Raw genomic sequence first — 18,541 nt, 5'->3', positions numbered from 1 at the left:
TGAAGACCTCCTCACCTCCTGAGATATGTACTGACGTTGGTCAGATCTCTTGTATGTTCCTCCTCTGAGGACCTCATGTTGTTGCCTGATGAAGCAGTGAGTCAGAAGTCATCACCAGGCCCATCTAGAAAGGCCTTATAAGGGTACATTGCAAGTCCTTTTCACGAAGGTTTGTTTGGCTCGGTTAATTTTAGCCTTCTCCTTTTGTGTTTTGAAAGTCTTGATCCAGTTCAGGCCAAGTATAAAAAGCCTGTACATGGGAACCGTGGAAGCAAAAAAACTAGAACGTGTTTTGCTTAGCGAAGTCCTTGCCAGACCATCTGAAATGCAGCTGGTAGAGCTTTGAGGGATGTTCGGATTCCCAGCCTCTTGGCTGCACTCTTGTCTCTGGTGCACATCGGCTCCGGAGTACTGAGGCAGCAAATAGACATGTTTTTAAGGTTGGCCTCCTAACCACCCTGACTGGCATCTATGGAAAGTCTCCTCTCTCCTGTAATGCCTGGGTGTATGAATACAGCATAAAGGCGGAAACATGTGTTTTCATGTATCGGTTTTCTTATGTAGACACATAGGTGCACCCCATAAAAAGCTCCATTTCTCGTACAAAAATCAGGGCAACATTGCATTAGGTATTAACCAAAAAACAGAGGCACCAACAAAAGAATAGAATACATTAAAATCAGATTAAAAGGGAGGTAGTTGTGAACTTTACTCCAGGTAGTCCGACTTAATAGGTCTAGTTTAAAAAAAACCGCTCTATGTTCACCAGAAAAAAATCCTTCCACTTGTGATTCATTTCGCTGGACAACCGGCTTCCTCTGGAAAAATATTGGAGTATCTGTTTTCCAAGGTTTCCAGCTTGACCCCTTCCTGGAGATAAGTCCACTGCTACCTCCCTTTTAATCTGATTTTAAAGTATTTTATTCTTTGTTGGTGCCTGTTTTTTGATTGTTAATACCTATGGATAGCCACACCTGATTGGTGCTCACCCCTTTTTTCCTGTACTACAGAGAGCAACTTCTTAACCCCAGTGGGGTCGTTTAATCTCCCCACCTGCCTGTACAGTGATTGCCTTTGAGATAACATCCCTTTGTGAGTATTACCGTTGATACTCGAGTATAAGTCTAGAAATTTAGGTCTGATTCACTTCATAAAAGTATAGGGGTCGACTTATACATTAGTCACAGGCAGCATTGAGCACACTGAGTAATGTGTGTACTAATAGTGACATTGCCATTTGAAGCAATTTACCCAGTGGTAAGTGAAACTTTGAGGAAAGGAAATGCCAAGAAAACACAGGTCTGAAAGTCTTGGCCACACCAATTAACAAGGGGCAAGGGCTGCACTAAAGGGACAGGAGGGATTAATGGCTGCAATACTGAATGCAGTGCAGTCATTAACCCCTCCAGAGCTGCAAGTGCAGCCATTAACTTTGCTGGGTAGACTTATACCTGAGTCAATAAAAGTTCCTGCTGAAGAAGGTTGAATGGAGTCGACATATACACGAGGTCGACTTATATTCAAGTAAATACAGTACTCTATATAAGCTACATTCTACACCGTATTGGGCTCTCAGGTTTTTCTCCCGCCATGTTTTGTCTTTACAACATTTCATTATTATCCACACACTGAGGATGATAAAAGAAAACGGAATTATACGGTAACCAAAAATAAAAAAGAACATTACTTGATACATTTTATTTTTTTTGGGGGGGGGAGGGGGAGTGGTTAAAGGACCACTCCAGCGAAAAAAGTAAGTAGTTAAAATCTGACAGAACCGAAAGGTTTTGTACTAGTCCATCTCCTCATGTGGGATTCTCAGGGTTTTCTTTGTTTTCAGAAGCATTTCCTAAATGGTTGTTGCTAAGGTCTAATTGCCGTTGCTAAGGTCTAGTAGTAAGATACGAGCCAGCCCCCCTACTCATTTGCACACTGTTTTGGCAGTTAGACTTTGCAACTGCTGTTCAGTAACTGCTTTTGAAAACAAAGCAAACCCTGAGAATCCTAAATGAGGAGATGGACTAGATGTGTTCATTACTGGAAAAGCACCAATGAAAAGCTAATAAGATGGATAAAGGAGAGCTCATTACTCTCTGGTCCAGAGGCCCTGGTGCAGTCACAAGCTCTGCATCCCCTATTGCTAGGCCACTGCCTTCTTCAGTGACAGTCCTCCTCAGCTGCAGAGAGCCTGACAGGCCAATTCTAAATAGCTGCCTTCTGCTTTCTTCTCACTGAGAATGACGACCTCCTACAGGCACGCATGGAAGCGCTATGCCATTCCCCATCATTAATTACTGCTGGTGGGATATTCTGCGTGCTGCCATACAAGGATCAGTGTTCTCTGACACAGACATGCACAATGGATTGCGTGAATATAATAATGTAATATATCTTACATCTGGGCATTAGTGTTGTCCGGATCATGAACGATTCGGATCTTTGATCCGAATCTATTTTGTGAGTCGAATCATCCAAATCATCAAAATGAGTGATTCGGATCGCAAAGGGGGCGGGGCCAGGAGCTGCACGCCCCCCTCTCAGCGGGCAGCGGGGTCCTGGAAGCAGAGATCGCTCTGTTGGATGGGAGCCAGATTGCAGGGAGACAGGTAGATGAGAGAGGGGGGACATGGGTGCCACTTCCAGATATGTGTAGAGCACACATACTGGCTATAATGTGCTGTCTGTTCCGTAGTTGTGCACAGTGAACACATTGGAAGCTTTTGGCTCAGCTCAGCACAGCTCAGTAACTTTGCAGGCACTGTGATTGCAGCGCAATATGATCCTCCTGCACTGCTCTAAACAGCTGCACTTCACTTCTGGTGGGAATGCTTTGGGGAATGCTTTCTTTCACTGAGCGACGTTTGCATACAAAGTATACAGATGAACATGTAGGTGAAATATATATAACGCATATGATTGAAGCATGTGGGTATTGTGTGCAAACAAACATTTCTGCTCTCTGCTCGTCCCTCCTCCCTTCTCTGTCCACTCCCTGCCCTCTGTCCATCTTCTCCCCTTCTCTGTGTGTCCACCCCCTCTCCCCTTCTCCTGTCCTGCTAGTCATTTCACCCCCAAATGCTTCCCTTGTAAAATGATCCGAGATTCGGATCAAAGATCCGGATCTTTTCAATGATTCGATTCGAATCATCCGGATCATTGAAAAGATCCGAACTTCGCATCTCTACTGGGCATTGCCTATCTGGGGACCACTATTGTGAAACATTTAAAATACATAGTGCCAGCCAGGACACCATGCATGAAGATTGTAACCGCCCCCCCCCTTTGCGGGTTTCCTCCAGGCACTACAGTTACCTCCCACATTCCAAAAACATACAGATAAGTTAATTGGCTTCCCCTTAAATTGGCCCTGGACTACGATGCATACACTACACAATACATACATAGACATGTGACTATGGCAGGGATTATTTTGTGAGCTTCTCCGAGGGACAGTTCGTGACAAGACAATATACTCTGAACAGTGGTGTCGCCGACATACAAATACTAAATAATAATAATTTGTACGCATACTTATTAATAGTACATTCCTTCCACTACTTACAAATTACTTTTCTTCTTTGTTGCTGTCATTTACACTAGGCAGTAACAATCTGACAGGTTTTAGACTAGTCCATGTCCTCGTGGGGGATTCTCAGTATTTCCTTTGTGCTTAAGGGCTGGTTCAGATGGACGTTTGGAGGCGTCGCGTTCGTTGGTGTTGCGGCGGCAATGCGTTTGGGCTTTCAGCAGCGTTTGCGTTGCGTTCGGATGCGGTCGCGTTTTTTCTTCCCCTAGGGGGACATTACCCGTTGCGGTTAACCGCCCCTGGAAGCTACATGTAGCTTCCAGGGGCTCCTTGAACGCCAGGGAAAATCGGGACCCCAACGCCGCGTTCATGTAAATGCACGTGAAAGCTTGGTACACACGCTCCCATTCACTTGAATGGGAGCGTTTAACGCCAAGCCCCGAACGCTGGCGGTAAACGCTCCGCAAGCGTCCGTCTGAACCAGCCCTTATGAAGGCTCATACACACTCAACAAAAGTCTTTTAAACGCACAATGATCAAACAACTTGAATACGCTGGACAACTTTTATCAAGGCGTTATCACTGAGACGACCAACAACCGATAAGACGCAGCTCATGTCAATCCAACTGTTGGATTGACTTGATGAATGACTGAGAGAGGTTGTGTCCAACATGGCAATGTGTACAGAAGTGTGCTATGACTTTTCAATGACTTCCATTACTAGCGAGAACATATTAGTCGTTCACTAGTTGAGTAACAATATGTACATTTGTAGTTGTCCGTCAAGTCGTTCTGTGTGTATAATGGTTGTTTGCACGCCAAGATGTATCTTTCCAACTTTTTTAATCGTAGTAGTTTGTGAAGTTGTTTATAGTAAAAGACTTTTGTTGAGGGTGTGTATGTGGCTTCAAAGCCCTCCCTGGAAAGGATCTATACAAACATACCTGCCTCACTACACATTTGCACACTATTTTGGCAGCTGGATTGAGCAACTGCCATTCAGTATGACTGGATTTTCCATTTTCTGTGCATTTTCTGAGAACCAGTGTTAATCAGTGGGCTAGTTCACCATTGAGTGTGTCTTTCCCATACAGAAAAACAACTGGCAGCAGTGCAGCACTGTCAGAAAACTCTTGCAGTAAAAACACACGCAGAAAACTTATAGACAAGTGTGAAGTCAGCCTAAGTCCTTTTGAAAATGACGAAATCCCAGTGAATCCCCCATGAGGAGATGGTCTAGTCCAAAACCAGTCAGATTTCTCAGATTTTTACTGCTTATTGTATGTGATATTTTTACTTTGGAACATTTTAAATGTACATGTTATACATATGAATATTACATTTTTTGGGGGGGGCGATCATGCCTGGTTCTGATTATTATTATTCCGCTGACCTCTTCAGGCCTTTACACAATATGCTGTATGGTCTCACCACTGACAGTCCCTCAAGGGGGATCACAGTGCAGCGTTCTCCCCAGAAATGTTTTCCAGCCGGGTGGCATGAAAAAGTAGCCGGTTGGGACGAGATGAGAGCCAGGTGCTCACCAAAACTAGCCGGGTGGGGCACCCACCTAAAAGAGCCTGAGGAGAACACTGCAGTATCTCCCCTACCATAGTCACCAGCCCCTATCTTTGTCTAAGGACTTCCTCCCCGTGTCTGCATGTGGGTTTCCTCCGGGCACCCCAGTTTCCTCCCACATCCCAAAAACTTACAGATAAAATATTTGGCTTCCTCTTAAAAAAATTGCCAACAGACTACAATACATACACTACGCGATACATACATAGACATATGACTGTGGTAGGGATTAGATTGTGAGCCCCTCTGAGGGACAGTTAGTGACAAGACAATATACTCTGTACAGTGCTGCGGATGATGTCGGTGCTATATAAATAGAGTATATTTTCCACAATTTTCACTGTATTGATACTAGCCTAATTTGGGCCCCTGCCTCCTATGGCAGTCTCTATAGACATCAGCCTTTTCGCTATTCTTCCTGTTGCAAGTGCAATGCAAAGTTTTTGTGGCGCACCATTTGCTGGAGGAATCGCAAGATCTCCTCCCCAAATTCCAATTGCAGTCAGTACGATGCTTAGTAGAAACTCGACATGTTCAGCAGTTGTGTTTTGTAGTGTGCTTTCATTTAAACACCAGCCAATACAAAAGTGGAGGTGGAATCTATAGTAACAGTTTGCCCAGAAAGCTCATGGTGAACCAGAACTCCTGGGAGTGTGTAAGAGGCAAAAAAGGGCCAAAAAGCCCTCTTACTAAAATGCTATGCAAAACAGAAATTTGCCTTCTTAAAACAGAAGGTATTTGCTATAATTCAGGTTGGAGTGAGCATATGAGGTTTCCCACAATGTATCACTTATGGATCTGCAAATCATCCCTTTGATGTCCCTAAGAGCTAAACACACCTCCAAACCACTGGAATGCAATGATTATGTCAGCTTGTTAATTGTGCAATTAACAAGCTACGGTAATAAGCATTCCAGCAGTTCTGGGGGTGTGTTTAGCTTTCAGGGACATCAAAGGGATGATTTGCATATCCATAAGTGATTCATTGTGGGACACCTCATATGCTCACTCCAATTATCGCAAATACCTTCTTTTTTATCCACTTGAGGACCGCAGTCTTAAACCCCCCTAGTGACCAGGCCAGTTTTTACTAATAGGGCCACTGCAGCTTTAAGTCCTCACTGCAGGGCTGTGCAACTCAGCACACAAGTGATTCCCCCATCCCTTCCCCCTTTTCTGCCCACCAACAGAGCTTTTTGTTGGTAGGCTGTGATGGCTCGCAGGATGTGTTTTTTTTTTTTGTTTTGTTTTTTATATTTTGTTATTTTCTTAAAAGAAAAAGCCTATGACAGAGATCAGCTGTCATAGGCATCATCCTATGACAGCGAATCGCACCTGCCTCCTCCAGGGGGACCGCCGTGTCACACGGCTGTCCCCAGTACATTGCTGCCTTAGATCACAGCGCTGTACAGTGTTATTAGACGTCTAAGGCCTCGTTCAGACTATACGCGGTGCCGTGCGCATTTTGGCAGCGCGTATAGTGTGCGACACTCAAGAACGGTAGAAGGGCATAGACAGCCCTTCTACCGTTCCCATCATATGCGCTGCGTGGCAGCGCGATTGCGCAATCGCGTGCTGCATGCATTTTGGGGAATCCCAGCACAGATCCCATTCATTGTAATAAATGGGATCTGCAGCGCATAGTAGCACAGATGGCGTGCGATCGTACGCGTCGCGTTCCGATCGCACGCGTCGCGTTCCGATCGCACATTCATCTGCGCTAAATGATGTGAACGAGGCCTAACAGTCTCCCAGCGGCGAGCAGAGCTCCGTGAGTCCAGCGGGGATGCCCTGCTATCTTTGCCCTTAGGACTTCACGCCGAGTGGTCCTGGGGCTGCCTCCGTGTGGTCGGCAAGCAGTTAAGAAGCCAAATTTCTGTTTTGTGATAGCTATAGTTAGCCATTGTGCTGAATTCGGTTTCTATGCTGTGGAGGAATGAGTAGCTTGCAGGAGGAATGCACACCTAGAGATAACTGCGGCCTTGTGTCACTGAACAGCTGTTTAGCCTCCTTACAAGTCCTTGCAAGACATTCAACTTTACAAAACACAAAACAACTTTTACAGATGTGGAAGAAAGCAATTTGTCCATGAAAGTGAAAGTTTTTGGGAGATTACATAACTTTTTGTTTCTTATTTTAAAAGTCAATTTACTTTCGCCTAAAGGGACAAATCGGTTTACATAAAATGGCGCAGTGGATTGTGATGTGTTGCTAATTTAGTCATCTGTATTGGCCGTTTTTTCACATAAGTAAGAGTGCCCATACATTAATGGATATTGCGGGCCGATCTGATTACACCATTTTATCAAATCGGAAGAGAATTGGTGCGGCATCATTGCCTTTCCATTGATTTTTCCATCGATTTCTAGTTTAAATTGGTCCAAAGGATTGATTGGGATTGCTGGGAAATCTCGGTCGCAAGGGCTCGATCGGTAACAGCATTTGATATTGCGACAACCGATAGACACCCGTCAAGTGTATATGTCCCCCATCCCCCCCCCTCCCCGTGTCTGTGTGAACTGTCGAAGGCTTACCTGTCCCTTGCGAGTATCTTTATGTATCAGCGTCACTTCACGCGTCTGTCACACGGTACAGGCACATGCTGTGACGCCGGACCCCGGAAGAGGCATCATTCCTGGGGGTGGAGAGGTGAGCCTTCAATATACCACTTCCATGTACTGTGTGGGCCAACAGATTTTGAATACTGTAAACAGATTGTGTAGGTAAGCTCATAAGCTACATGCACACTCTGGATTGAACTCGGCCGCAGTGTGATGTCATGACCATGGTCCTGACAGTTTACTGTCTGTGAACCTCGTTGCATTGTGGGAAATGATGGCGTTTTCCAACTACCAAGCAAGCAAAATCTCCCTCAGTGCCTAGAACTCTCAGTAACGAACATTCTGTACAGATTACCTGGCAGAACCAAAGATGCCACCACCAGTGATACATTTCAGACTGTAAATTGGGGAGAGCAAAGATCTTACAATGGCCAAACACGGGCTAAATAATCTGTAAATGAATGTTGTAATAAATAAGCAATTTTATTAACTGTTACTTATTTTCACTACAGTTCCTCTTTAAATTGCAGTTCTTTGCAGTCATGGAATCCATACTATCAGGAGTATAGACTGTCTAAAACATCCCATGTTGCTGCTGCATGGGGTTTCCAGTGAATACACTGTGCATCAAGTTGCCACTAAGATGCGTTGTCATTTCAGTGCAATGGCAGCATGTCCATCAGAAGCGCTTGATGCACTCCTGCGTGCGTTTTTACTGCACAGCGGATGTATTGCCGTAACACTGAATCTGACATGGAATCTGTCAATTAACAGATCTGCTGATGCAGTGTATTCACTGTAAACCATCCTCTAAAGAGGAACTGTAGTGTAAATAACAATGAATACAATTGCTTATTTTTTTTACAAAATTCATTGATAAATTGTTTAGTCTGTGTTTTGCCTATTGTAAAATCTTAGGTAGGCTGCTATAAATGGTTTTCTTTAAAGGTTATTATGCTGTTGCTTATCTTTTAGAGGAGAGAGGAAGTTCTGAGTTCAGGTCCTGTTTAAATCTAGTGATGACCAAGAAATTCTCTTAATATGGTAATTAGCCTCACCCAGGAGGCAGAAGCTGAAAACTGGTACGTTTTTAACCAACAGCTGTGTGAAATAATCACACATTTAATAACCCCCAACTTAGAGGAACTGCAGTGAAAATAATGTAATGAAAAAAAGTTCTTAATTTTTACAATAATTATTTATAAATCATTTAGTCAGTGTTTGCCCATTGTAAAATATTCCCTCCCCCTGATTTACATTCTGACATTTATCACATGGCGTCATTTTTACTGCTGGCAGGTGATGTCACTGGAAAGAGATGATGAATTTTTAGCCGTTGGAAACAGCTGTTATTTCCCACAATGCAATGAGGCTCACAGACAGGAAACTGTCAGGACCATGGTCCTGTCATCACACTGTGGGAGGGGTTTCACCCTAATATCAGCCATACAGACCCCCCTGATGATCTATTCCTCAAAAGGTAAAGATTTCACATGGGAAAGGGGGTATCAGCTACTGATTGGGATGAAGTTTAATCCTTGGTTACGATTTCTCTGAATGAATCTAATTTGTATGTCCCCCCCCCCCCCCCCCACACCCAAAAAAAAGTGCCCTTTAGTAGTTTTACTAGTAGAGCAGCAGAATTTTAATTGCTGTCTTTGTCCCAGTTGAGAGGACCCCCCTCACTTTCCTGTCTTTGGGCATTCTCCTATAACCAGCGTAAGAATCTCAAGTATACAGGGAGAGAGGCGAGCGCGTCAGATGTCTCTGGTAATGGCCGCAGGGCAGCCTTGTCTCACGTCACGGTGTAATGCGGAGAACACAAGTCTGAGGAAGTACAATGCTGGTTTTATTATCTTTTTCCAAGGATCAGTTGTTGGATGACACGTTAGTCATCTTTCCTGTCTGAAGGCAGCTATGCTGTAAAACTAAACTCCCATTGATGCAGAATGACTTGTAATAGATCTCCCTGAGGAGGATTTTCCCACACTGCCACCTCTCATGATGCCTCCTCTAGTTCTGCCTGTCAGAGTCTTCCCTGCATGGAAACTGCCTCTGCTGCTGTCATAGTCTGCACAGAACTGCCTTCTCTCCAGGGCCGCATCCGTCTCGGCCTGTTTTCTTAAGAGTTGCAGCCATTTTTTGCTCCTTTGCTTATTTTTTTCCGCTGGGAGGGTAATTTGTGTCTGCCCATTGCTTTGTTTAGTCTGCTGAAGAACAATAGCATGGAGTGTTGCAGCCTGTTGACTTTATGAAGTCCGCTGGTCTGAGGAGGACATATTTGTTGGCATGGCTGATGCGCAAAGGGCAGGAACCCTGTAATGTGTTGTAACTGTTCCCTGAAATGGGTCCAGTGTGGTCCTCACGGGTTTTACATATTTACTTTTTTGTACAAGCTCGTAAGAGTTGGCCATAAGTGTGGAGATATTGGCTCGTGTCCGAAAAGGAGGTGTGATTGCTACATTCACAGCTTCACAGCACTGGCCAAAACAGGCAACCGTCACAAAAGCAATAGCCTAAGTGACAGGTACACCCTCCGAATGTTAGCGCTGGTTCACTCTGATGCTTTGCAGCACCAAGAGCGCTTCTGAGCGTTTTAAAAACACTAGCACTTTGAAGAGCGCTTGGCTAATGTATTTGAATGGGATGGAGCACACCAGAGCGATGTGATTTTCACCCAAACGCAAACGCGGGTCTTGCAGCATTTCTACTGATTTGAGGCGATTCAGCCTCAATGTTATGTATAGGAAAGTGGAAGATCGCCCTGAAAACGCTAGATCAGAGTGATTTTACAAGCCTTTTTGTTACAGAAGCTGTTCAGTTACAGCTGTACTGTAACAAAAAATAAACACAAAACCAAAACACTCCAAAACTCACTAGGCATGATTAGAAAATCACTAGGCACATGCCTAGAATCGCCTAGAAAAATCACTTCAAAAAGCGCTGAGCGTTTGCGATTACGCTAGTGCTTTTTGGTGTGCACTGGCCCTTAAAGGAGTTATCCGGGAAATTTGAATAAAATAAACACTACTTACCGGGGGCTTCCTCCAGCCCCAAGCTCCCAGGACCTCCCTCGCCGCATCTCCGCCCGCAGCCGTTTGCTGGAGCTCCGACCCGGTCCCCGGCGATGACGTCAGAGCGACCTGGAGGTCGCTCTGTACTGCGCCTGCGCGATCGGCGCTGTCAAACACCGATACGTGGGCCGGAGCGGACTGCGCAGGCGCAGTAGTTCTGCGCCTGAGCAGTCCGCTATGCCGATGGCGCAGTACAGAGCGACCTCCAGGTCGCTCTGACGTCATCGCCGGGGACCGGGTCGGAGCTCCGGCAAACGGCTGCGGGCGGAGATGCGGCGAGGGAGGTCCTGGGAGCTTGGGGCTGGAGGAAGCCCCCGGTAAGTAGTGTTTATTTTATTCAAATTTCCCGGACAACTCCTTTAAGCACGGCATTTTGGGGCGACAGGCAAAATCAAAGTTTTTAGGGATCAATCGCCGTCCCATGTAATTGAATGGGAGCGTTTATTAGGCTTTTGCAGGCTTTCATAAAAGTAGATCCCGGTGTCTCATCTTGTCTAAAAAGCTACATGCAGCTTCTAGAAGTGGTTTGCTGTTGCTGCCATTGCGTTTCAATGCCAACAAAAACCAATGAAAGCCAACAAAAGCCTGTATTTCCGCTTCCTGCAGACACAAATCCCAACTCTTTCCTGCAAAAGCCGAGAGATTGCAACGAGAAATGCAACTCTCTTAAACGCCATGCACTAAAAAGCCATTAAAAGCCTCCAAAAGACATTAAAAGCAGGGATGGTCGTAGTCAGCCAACTTCGCTACGCTGGAAATACGCGTAGTTTTACGCAATTACGCTTCGCCAAACTACGGCTTCGAAAACAAATATTCGCTTCGTATGCATTTGGTAGAATACGCGTTAAAATACGCAATTACGCGTAGTGCGAAGCGTAGTGTATGCTGGTACTTATGCCCGTATGCAGAAAATTGTACGCATTAATTTCTTTATAAATGCATATACTGGGAACCCTTCTATGCGTACATTCCCCTTTCCAATGCGTAAATTTGTATGCATAAAATCGCATGCGGAAATTTAGACGCGAGTAACGCATTCGTAGTTCACTACGCAATACACATGTTAACTACGCATAGTGAGCGTAAGCTACGCGTAGCGGTACTTCGCTACACGTAAATTCGTAAGCGTAGGTTTGAAACTTCGCCTATGAACTACGATGCGTAGATGCAAACTACGATGCGTAAATTCGCACTGGCGTAGTTTCTGCTCATCCCTGATTAAAAGCTTAGCTGTTAAATGCAGGCATTCTTGAAACAAAAAAGATGGCGTTTGAACGAGATGTTGAGCAGAAGCTCAGCCCTTGAACCAGCCCTTATTCCTCTGATGAAGATACTGCCAAAACTTTCTAACTTTTCTAGAACGCCCTGTTATTTACATGATGGGCAAACCCTTGAAGGGAACCTGGAGTAAGAGGAATACAGAGGCTTCTTCATTATCTGTTGCCTGACTTCTGTGCTGATGCTCCTCCTCCAATACCAGAAGTCAATGGCCCAGACTGAGCATGCAGATCAGATGCTGTGACTCAAGTGTGACTCCACTGGCTGCATGCTTGTTTCAGGTGTGTGACTCTAACACAACTAATGCCAGAAGTTCAGCATGTCAGCCAGGCAACTGGCATTGTTTATAAGGGAATAAACTCACACCAGAGCTCAGTCCACAAAAAATGTGAAATATTTGAAGTTATAACAGCTTTGACGTTACACTATCTTATAAGTGCTTTACATTCTAGTGAAATGCTTTCAACCACATCCTTGTTCTCAAATAATGCCCAGTCAGTTGACTAACTGCTGTTTTTATCTCTAGCCGGTTGCTGCAGCTAAAATAACTGCCCTTTTTAAAGAACAAGCGAAAAATATATGAACTATTGGCCTTTTTTTTATCCATTCCCTGCACTCAGAAGCCATTCTCTGCCAGGGAAGAGTTTGATGGCTGTAATTACTTATTAGTTAGGATCGCCCTATAGTCCGACTAGGTCCTGACTAGAGAGAGACGGTCAGTTGCGTAACTAAGAGTTTAACTCTTTCAGGTGGAAAAAGAAGAAAAATCACATAGCCTAGTTATTTAATGTATGCTTGGCACTGTACATACACCTCTATCTCATAATGTCACTTGTCACCTCGAGGACAGTTTAAGAGGCATTACCCATAATAGGCAAACATTGAAATGTTAGTACATAGTGGAACATCTAGACATCAGGTGCTGATTTATAAAACAAGCTTTATTAGGTATAACACAGGTATGAACACTGTGAGGTAATAAGGATAAACGTATTAGGTATAACACAGTTATGAACACTGTGGGGTAATAAGGATAAAACAAACTTTATTAGGTATATCACAGTTATGAACACTGTGGGGTAATAAGGATAAAACAAACTTTATTAGGTATATCACAGTTATGAACACTGTGGGGTAATACGTATAAAACAAACTTTATTAGGCATAACAGTTATGAACACTGTGGGGTAATACGTATAGAACAAACTTTATTAGGCATAACAGTTATGAACACTGTGGGGCAATAATGATTAAACAGACTATATTAAGTATCATACAGATATGAGCCCTGTGGGGTTATAAAGTTAAAACAAACTTTAATAATTATTACACAGTTAAGAACAATATTGTGTGTGTGTGTGTGTGTGGGGGGGGGGGGGGGGGGGGATTTCAGGCTGGCTGTTTGTTATGTAATCTGTAACTGGTTGCTCCAAATAAACTCCGTGGTTAAAACACTAATTCTTATGTGAGGTGGAAGGAGCAAAACTGTTATAATTTCAAATATCTCACTTCACAGGAGCTGAAAAGGCTGTTTTTTAAAGTATACCTGAACTCTTGCACAGGACAGAAGGAAACACAGAGAAATGCACCCTGTGTGTACTTAGAGAGTTGAGCTGGTCTAATTCCCCCTCCTCTGTGACTAATCATAACTGTAATTTGATCTCTCAGCTGTGCCAGCTGGATGCCTCGGCAGAGCAGCTAATTTGTAAACACAGGATGTTAACTCTATGTCTGCTTCCATGAAAGCAGTAAGTAGACACACTGCAGATTTATTGCAGGATTTGTATCAGCTGTAACAAACAAATGTCTTTCCTTTAAAGGTTATTATGCTGTTGCTTATCTTTTAGAGCAGAGGGGGAAGTTCAGATCCACTTTAATCTATCAAAGTGGATTATAAGCAAAGGAATAAACACAAAAAAGGTATTTAATATAGAACTGATGCAAATTGCTACACCAATAGAAAATGATATAATGAATAAGTATACAGTGATCAGTAGTGCACCCAGTACTGAGGCTATGTTTACAGTGGTGCGTTGCAGTGTGATGTAACAGTCGCTTTGTATCGCGGCTTGCCACACTGCAATACACCACGTATGTGACAATCACAGTGCGTTGTGGTATAACGGCATACAGCATCCCAATGCGATGCGTTACCGCAAAACAGGCTTGTTTATGGTAACAGTGAAGCATACTTTTCATTGGCTGTATGCGACGTAATGCACCGATAATGTGCAGCGCTGCTTTCCTGTTGTTTTGTTTTCCTGCAGTTACAGGGCACGCAAAACTACTGCCAATGCAAAACCAGCCTAGCCTATACCGGCTCAGCAGTGAAGGCGTCCCTAGAAATGTTTGTTCTGTGCCGGCAGCCATGCTAAATTGCCCAGACATTTAGACATCCTTGGAAATTGACCTTCCCAAGAACTTTCACCACTTCAAAGCAGTCAGGGGTGTATGATCAAGAGCGATCCCCCTTTCCTCGGCTAGCAGGGATTGTATCGTGTATGCCAGCCCACTCTCATCTTTCGTGGAACATGACCGGCTGGTGCAGATATCACCAACAGCCCATTTCTTCCCAGCTCATATTTGTTTTTCTAATTTGGTGCACATGGCAGGTCCAGGAATCTGAACTTCTGGGAAATTCTGTCCTCCCTCCTATGTTGCCGCCACAGTCAGACTTTTAGAACTGACATGCAGAACTCCCCCCCCCCCCCCCCCTCTTAATTTTCTGTACAGCAAAAAACTTAGGTTAAAAACATGTGACTGAAGAATGCTGCAAGTATTCTCTGTAGTGGAACCTGCCAGCTCCCCACTGAACCTCCCCCCCCCCCCCCCCCAGAGCAGGCTGCCTGCTCCCTGCTGTAAACCCTGAGCCCCCCAAGGCAGTCTGCCTGCTCCCCACTGTAACCCCTGAGACCCTCAGGGTAGTCTGCCTGCTCCCTGCTGTAAACCCTGAGCCCCCCAGGGCAGTCTGCCTGCTCCCCACTGTAACCCCTGAGCCCCCCAGGGCAGTCTGCCTGCTCCCCACTGTAACCCCTGAGCCCCCCAGGGCAGTCTGCCTGCTCCCCACTGTAACCCCTGAGCCCCCCAGGGCAGTCTGCCTGCTCTCCACTGTAACCCCTGAGCCCCCCAGGGCAGTCTGCCTGCTCCCCACTGTAACCCCTGAGCCCCCCAGGGCAGTCTGCCTGCTCCCCACTGTAACCCCTGAGCCCCCCAGGGCAGTCTGCCTGCTCCCCACTGTAACCCCTGAGCCCCCCAGGGCAGTCTGCCTGCTCCCCACTGTAACCCCTGAGCCCCCCAGGGCAGTCTGCCTGCTCCCAACTGTAACCCCTGAGCCCCCCAGGGCAGTCTGCCTGCTCCCCACTGTAACCCCTGAGCCCCTCAGGGCAGTCTGCCTGCTCCCCACTGTAACCCATGAGCCCCTCAGGGCAGTCTGCCTGCTCCCAACTGTAACCCCTGAGCCTCCCAGGGCAGTCTGCCTGCTCCCCACTGTAACCCCTGAGCCCCCCAGGGCAGTCTGCCTGCTGGTTACCCCTCCTGCCAGACACTCAGGGGACACCCGTGTTCCGTCACATACATGTGCATTCACAAGGCACGCTGCATCATTAGCTGTCCGCTCACACACACGACTTTAACCCCATGTTACATCCTGATAAAGATCAAATTGGATGTTCTAGTCCCAAGATCAAGCTAGTTTATTCCTAAAAAGCAAATTTAAAGTACAACCTTTCTGTCTGATCAATGCTGTTTTAAAGTGAGTTAAAGCAAAATACATCACTGTTTCTCTTGTTTGACGAAAACTTTTTGCAGAACTTCCAAGACAAATCCCCCCCCCCCCTTCCTGCCAGAAAGTTCAAGTTCAGAGAACTTCAAAAACTTTATACAGAGATGGAAATCTATGTTTGTATATGTGTATAATGTCTTACTGGCATCTGAATTCCATGTTCACTTGTCCACCTCTCCATAAATACAGTTTGGACATTTTTACCTGCAGTTTACCCTTATTACTGATGTATTTATGTCATTGACAAACTAGGAGATTCTTTGATACAAATTTATACTTGCAAGTCTGCAGACTGGACATCTATCTATCTATCTATCTATCTATCTATCTATCTATCTATCTATCTATCTATCTATCTATCTCAGACCTTTGGAGTAGTATAAGGAGTTGGCAAACTTTATAGATTAAAAATGAAAGTTAAAAAAACTAATTACGTGTCATTGTCCCATATGACACCAGTTTGTCATTTGCATATATCCTTTTGTAAATGTCAAACACAGGATGTTAGGCTGAAGAAGATATTTCTATATATACAGAAAGCTTTACTTTTTGGCTTTTTTTTAAGTTAGTAAATGGTTTTTAAGGCTTTTCTGCCTTAACTGATGGCTAACCCGGTACAATACTACTGCTGCTACTGCTGTGTGAGGCAGTGCTGGCTTATACAAAAAAAGACACGTATATACAGGCTGTATCCTCTTTAGAGTAGATAAACAGAGTACCCAGTACAGTTCTGAGCCGGTTCTGTATAATGCCCGAGGAAGAAACATAAAGTTGTTCTCCCTGTGTCTGTGTGGGTTTCCTCCGGGCACTCCAGTTTCCTCCCACATCCCAAAAACATACAAATAAGTTAATTGGCTTCCCCTAAATTGATCCTAGACTGCAATACATACACTACACAATACATACAGACATAGGACTATGGTAGGGATTAGATAGATGTAAGCCCCTCTGAGGAACAGTTATGTGACAAGACAATATACTGTGTACAGCGCTGCGTAATATGTCAGCACTATAACTACTAAATAATATTGTTTCGAAAGCTTACCATAAAGTCATTAAAGTTATTACCCTAAACAAAGTTTGTTGGTTTGATGTCAGCATATCTGCTCCAGGACTAACACAGGACCATACTTCACTTGCAGAAAGCTCATAGGGACCCACAGTCACTAGGTGAGTATAAAGGACTAAAAGAGACCAAAAAGCCCTCTTACATAGAAAAGCAATGCTAGATACAATGTTGCCTTCTTAAGTTGTAAGAAGGCAAAGTTTTATCTAGAATAGATGCAGAGTCTGTGGCACAAGTGCCAGACTTGTATGCGGTCCCCAGTACAGAGTCCTCTTGCTGCAGGTCTGTCCCGCTCCCAAGCTTCAGCACCACCTTTTGCTGACGCTCCCTTACCTGGGGTCGTGCAGCTGTGGATGGCGGCCGCAGCAGCTGCTGTCCCATGGAGGGACGGACGTCTCGGAGAGGCTGACTTCTCCCAGGCATGAGATGTGAGCATTCCAGTAGAGGCGGCAAACAATGAAAGATAGCCTCTCCGCTTGTCCCAAGCCTATGGAGCATTACGTCACTGCACTGCCATATAAGGAGCTGTGTTGTACAGGCACGCTGCTGTCTGACTGCAGAGCCTGCATGCTGGCCAGGGCTGTATTCATGTGCGCTGCCTCCAGCTGAACTTCAGCACTGTGCGAAATATTTCATTTGTCTCCAGGATCCAACAAGAATGTGCGGAAGGCTTGGATTACAGATACCCCCAGCTTGTAGCGATAATACAACCATTCCCTGTTATTAGCTGTTTAAGCCTAATTTCATTTTGCCTTCATAAAGCAAACCTGAATTGAAAATAAGCATATGAGATAATGATGTGTTTGTATGTGTAGCACAGCTGAGAAACAGAACATTAGTAGCAAAGAAAAGTCTCATATTGTTTCCGGTACAGGAAGAGTAAAAAAAAAAACCTTCATCATCTTCATCTACGCAAAAGAGCTTCTCTGAGCTTTCTGACCCAACTTGGGTCGGAGACAGTCCTATCTTCTGAAGCCCTTGTACATTAAAGAAACTTTAAATTTATGAAAGCAAAATTGAGAGACTGCTTGAGATAAGGTTTTACTGCAGGGACGTTCAAAATGTCATTAGCTCTGCTCTGTTTTATAGCTTAAAATAGAGTGTGGTTAGTAAACTGAAAATATGACAGAATGATGCAATATTATATATATAAAAAAAGCTATGTAACTGAACATAAAAACTCTTCTTTGCTACTAATATTCTATTAATTATCGGTACTACACATACAATTCATTATATCGTATGTTTTTTCCCGTTTCAGTGTCACTTTAAAATAAAAAGTATTTGCATTAATTCAGCCTTAAACGCTATCTGTGACTTAAAGTAGACCAGAAGAGAGAGGGATATGGAGTCTGACGTATTTATTTCCTCTTAAGGCGGACCTGAACTAAGAACTTCCTCTTTGCGCTAAAAGATAAGTAACAGCATAAAACAACTTTTAAGAAAAATACTTTTTTTTTCTTGGTTCAGCTGATACAAGTCCTGCAATAAACCTGCAGTGTGTGTACTTCCTGCTTTCATGGAAGCAGACATAAGGTTAACATCCTGTATTTACAAATTAGCTGCTCTGCCGAGGCAGCCAGCTGACACAGCTAAGGGATCGAAGTATGTTTGTAATTAGTCACAGATGAGGGGGAATAAGATAGGTTAAACTCTCTAAATACATACAGGGTGGA

The 18,541-nt window shown here is 44.5% G+C and overlaps 2 protein-coding genes across 4 annotated transcripts in view; one reads left to right on the top strand and one right to left on the bottom strand.

Annotated features, from left to right (window-relative positions):
* The window catches only part of CMSS1 (cms1 ribosomal small subunit homolog), a 426,354-nt gene that overhangs the window by 61,365 nt on the left and 346,448 nt on the right, over positions 1–18,541 (top strand). The gene's annotated exons all lie outside the window — the stretch shown is intronic.
* FILIP1L (filamin A interacting protein 1 like) overlaps positions 1–18,541 on the bottom strand; it is a 381,420-nt gene that overhangs the window by 45,284 nt on the left and 317,595 nt on the right. Inside the window, exon 1 of one of the 3 annotated variants that reach the window (XR_011026546.1) lies at positions 17,199–17,409. The exons of the other annotated variants lie outside the window; for them this stretch is intronic. The gene's annotated coding sequence lies outside the window, so the exon portion shown is untranslated. Of the gene's footprint in view, positions 1–17,198; positions 17,410–18,541 lie in introns of those variants that run through there. 3 annotated transcript variants of the gene reach the window in all.

The sequence above is a fragment of the Hyperolius riggenbachi genome, chromosome 2 (genome assembly GCF_040937935.1).
Source record: "Hyperolius riggenbachi isolate aHypRig1 chromosome 2, aHypRig1.pri, whole genome shotgun sequence".
In the NCBI taxonomy this organism is placed as follows: domain Eukaryota; kingdom Metazoa; phylum Chordata; class Amphibia; order Anura; family Hyperoliidae; genus Hyperolius; species Hyperolius riggenbachi.
This window is presented reverse-complemented; position numbering and strand designations above follow the sequence as displayed.